The sequence below is a fragment of the Passer domesticus genome, chromosome 15 (genome assembly GCF_036417665.1).
Source record: "Passer domesticus isolate bPasDom1 chromosome 15, bPasDom1.hap1, whole genome shotgun sequence".
Lineage (NCBI taxonomy): Eukaryota > Metazoa > Chordata > Aves > Passeriformes > Passeridae > Passer > Passer domesticus.
Genome location: NC_087488.1, coordinates 10,534,596 through 10,538,969, shown reverse-complemented (window position 1 = coordinate 10,538,969; position 4,374 = coordinate 10,534,596). Strand labels below are relative to the sequence as shown.

Genomic DNA, 4,374 nt, shown 5'->3' with positions numbered 1-4,374 from the left:
ACAAGCAGTGAGCTGAAAGCCTTTTCTCTGCTCTGCAAAGATTAGAGAATGTTGTTGCATGCCATTTCAAGCCATTTCCCAGAATAAGGGTCGTGATGCTGCCCATCAGCTCCATTCTCTTCCACAATTTTTTCCTTTCATACAACTGCTAAATCTCCTAGAGTGCTTTTTGGCAGTACTTTTTGCTTTGTTTTGTGTAGGTTACACTTTGTTGAGAGGGTAGACTTGTACAACTTTCACAGGCATCAGAGCATTGGCCTTAGCTCCCTTGAAAGCCTCAGCAAATGAGCTAAGCCCCAGGGTCTTTCAAGGAGATGTGGTCTTAAACAATTAAAATCTACATTAACAGAAGTATTTAAGTATGTGCTAGAATTATTAAAATCACCAGGCCTCCTATTTGAAGTTCAGTGGCCACTTGGCCATTTCTTGTTATTCATGCCCTGTACATCCTTGAGACAATTCCCTCCAGAAGTGGGAATCACCCTGGTGCCACTCCCAGCTATGCTAGAGCAAGGTGAAGCATCCAGCCAGGATAATTTTCCTTCTAAGAAAATTGCCCCTGCTGACCTGGAGGAGTGATTTCAGTGGATGCAGTCCCAGTGCAGGCACAAGGGCAAGGTGCTGCCCAGAGGGAAGCACCCCCAGCCCCGTGCCAGGTGCTGGCTGAGGCCACCAGCTCATGCAGAGTGTCACACCAGCTGTGGGGACCACCCCAGCACTGAAATGGCACAGCTCCCCTTCTAGGGATGATTAATGGCTGGGCAACCATTGCAATTGTGACACACTGACCAGTACTAAATAAGACTGTAAGAGAAGCATTTGCAATAACAAAAATGGGAAAAGGGCACAAGCAGACTCAACCTGGGAAGGCAGAGAGTCCAGCAATCTGACAGAAAAATGCAGTCATTGCTTCCTTCTCTTGGTAGGAAAATAATATTCTTTTTAAATATGCCTCAGAACTGCTGCTTTAAAATCCTCAAATAACCATAGTTAAAATGTTCTTCTTCAAGGATCTGACATTGAGCAAGGCAAAATTGTTCTTGCACAGGTTAGGAGAAAAGAAAAAAAATAAAAGAAAGACTAAAAAGAAGAGTGAGATAAATTGCCAAAAGAGGGAATTAGCTTCTCAGAGATACAAATCTACCCAAAAAACCCATTTATACCAGAGAGTGGGAAAGGTAAGCATAGCATATAGCAGCCCCAGAGGAAAACCCTCCTTCACCTTGCAACCTGCACGTAGTACAGATAGAAATGCAGCCCTGGAAACATGAGATACTTGGTTTTGCCATTAACAAAAATCTTACTGACCATGTTTTAGACAGTCTACAGACATAAGGAGAGCTCATAATGCTGGTTATCATCATAATGCTCACAAGCTTTATCAGATATAAGCATTTGACCAAAATCTGGAAGAAAAAACCCAGCAGAGTCAGGCAGTAATTCACAAGAGAGAAGGACAGTAGCTGTATGTCAGCAATGCCAGAGTCCCAAGCACAGCCCACCTGACTTACATCTAAGAAATGCACTTGGCCAACCTAGACTTGAATTTAGGATTTATGCAGGTCTAGAAGGAATGTGAGGGAAAAGAAAAGTGTAAGGAACTCTCCCAAACCACTCACACCCTGCATAAGACTGAACGGCAAATCATCAACCTTCAGCTCAAGGAAAAAGCAACCAAACTTATGCTACTTTAATCTTCCATGTGTTCACATCACAGAGACACATTTACAAATCCAAGTCTGTAAACTGGACAGGAAGATCCTTCTTGTCCTCTCAAGGCTGGGCACAGAAGGACACCTTGACCTCAGCACATCCTTCTGGTTACAGCGCTTCCAACAGAGGCCAGCCTGACCCTGCCAAGGGCCTGACACTCCTGCCATGCCCACATTCACCTCAAATCACATTGGATTGACTTCAGGAGCAATGGTTTGCACTTTCAGAGCCTAGAAAGTTATACATACATTCTGAATTCTTAGAAATTCCTCCTTGCAATCTGAAGGCACAATAGTGCATGCTTGTTCACATAAGCAAACCCTCGCTTGCACAGCTTGCCCAAAGGAATAAAGGGAGCTCTGTGACAGAAGAAGGCATGCACAGCCCCAGCTAAGACAGCTTTTAACTTCTCAATTGTCACATGAGTGAAAAGAAACATCCCTTTCATACAGACAAGAAGCAGAAGGTTACAAACTGCTCTGTTCTACAGCTACAATCAACACGCATCAGAAGTGTGAACAGAGTGGCACTTCTCATAACAATTAGCCCAATGGTGATTGCAAATACTGAGATTGCCAGAAACAGCAACAATGGTGAGTCAGAGCTGCCTCTGCTGTGCACTGGCAGCTGCTGCTCCCAGTGCAAATCAGAAGACATAAAGACACTCTCTGAACTTTTAGCTCTGTGTGACAGTCCTTGAAGGAGTCCTTCCTCCTTCGTGGCTTTTGCCTACCCAGGGCTGTGCATTGCTGCCTTGTCACATCCATGGGCCACCAGGCTCTGCTGTAACGCAGGAAGGATATCCAGGTGCATGATGTTATGAATAGAAAGTTGTATTTTTTTTAAGTTTCAGAATTAAAAAAACCAAGCCAGACCGAGTCAGACTCCTTTAGGTTCCCTGTAGAAGAAAAGCCCTTAATCACTCGTTAATGGCAGGTGATTAACTGATTGTTTCCCTGATGCTAGCTGTATGCCAAGGAGATACCAAGGGAAACCCTCCAGGGTAAAGAGATGGGCAGTGACACCAGAGACAACATGCAAATGAGAAATGCGGTGCAACCTGGGTTTTTACAGTTTTACAGTTTTTATAAGAAAAACCCCTAAAATCACGAGCCAACAAGTGACTTAAAGTGACGTCTAAGGATGGGAGCATTGTCCTGTACCTGCTTGAATCTTTTTATTTCTCACCCTAACCTGAAAAGAAACTGATTAAAGAGACCCCCCGGGTTTCTAAACCAACAAACAAAGGACTCAACGACTCTCCCGTGAGGACAGAGTCCCCAGTTCTGTCTGCAGACCAGCGGACAAAACTGCATCATCCTCCTGCTTCGTGCCACGCCTGGGAGCAGCGGCGGCGAGGGCGCAACCCGTCAATTTCTTCCCACCTGAGCTGATTCTTCTTAATAAAGGCATTAAAAAGGAGAAAGATCTCCTGCCCATTTATTTCAGCTTGGGGGGCTCGTCCGGGATAGCCACGCCTGGGAGCAGCGGCGGCGAGGGCGCAACCCGTCGATTTCTCCCCACCTGAGCTGATTCTTCTTAATAAAGGCATTAAAAAGGAGAAAGATCTCCTGCCCATTTATTTCACATGATGCTGCCTGGATCCACCACAGTGCAAGTGTGAATCCCACCAGGGTGGGTATGTGACTGCCAGGGGAGACACAAAGGAAATACACCATGAATTAAATCCTTTTCCCAGTGCCAGCACTAAACACATGATCCACTGGGGATAAGGGTAACCTTCAGGCCTCTTTCAATCCCCCTCCCAGCCTTCTGCCTGCTAAAGAGGAAAATTCTCCCTTGCTGGGAAATTACATTAGGGGGAAGATCCCCTTTGCTCTCTTCCCTTGCCCCCTGAACACCAGAAGGACAGAAGGGAAGGCTGAGGCACAAATGAAGAAACCTTTGATCTGATATTTCACTCCATTTTGTATGTTTCTTTTGTTTTACAGTTACATTTCAGTTCTCTAAATTGATGAATAGCCCCATACTAAAGCCTGGATTGGGAGAAACACTGAGTGACCACAGCTTGGGTCAGTTATTTGAAAACAATAGTTTTGACAGCCTTGTCAAAACATTGCAGCCCACTTCCAAATTTCATTAACGAGCTTTTGCCTTGCACTCTGCTTCAAAAAAAAATCCTCATTTTCTTCCTACCCTCTCCACAGGAAGGTTCCTTACTGAAAAGAGGTTTGAAAATCAAGAGCTCACACCAAGTCCTGATCTTGAATCTGTGAGTGAACCTGGAGACACCCGACCCCTGACACTTTGCAGAATGCTATAGAGGTGGTTACCTGGAAACAGGTGGTGTTGCCAAGAGTGCTGTCCATTTGCTACTGTTCATTCCTTCTATCTCTCAGATTCAACATCAAATTTTTCATTTCTTTCCTGTCCTTCCACTTTGCCACATTAGCAGAGGCCTGGGGGACCCCTGAGGCCACCAGAGTGTGCAGTGTCAGACCAAGGTCAGCATTTCAAAACCAGACAGGCATTTAGTGCAACCACTGGCTTCAGAGAGGCCAGGATGGCTTGCTAGCTGGTACAACATGTTTGACATCCTTTCTTTAAGCATCCAGACACCAGAGTGCTCAGTGCTGGGAATCTGATTCACTGCTGCTGATTTGAGAGAAAGGAACAATGACAACCTTGTGAGATTTTGTT

The 4,374-nt window shown here is 45.2% G+C and overlaps 1 long non-coding RNA gene across 1 annotated transcript; it reads left to right on the top strand.

Annotated features, from left to right (window-relative positions):
* The first annotated feature begins 842 nt into the window (after positions 1–842).
* On the top strand, positions 843–4,004 carry LOC135281348 (uncharacterized). The gene is made up of 3 exons (XR_010348010.1): positions 843–922; positions 3,666–3,746; positions 3,882–4,004. It is a non-coding gene; the product is annotated as an uncharacterized LOC135281348 (long non-coding RNA).
* The last annotated feature ends 370 nt before the right edge of the window (positions 4,005–4,374 follow it).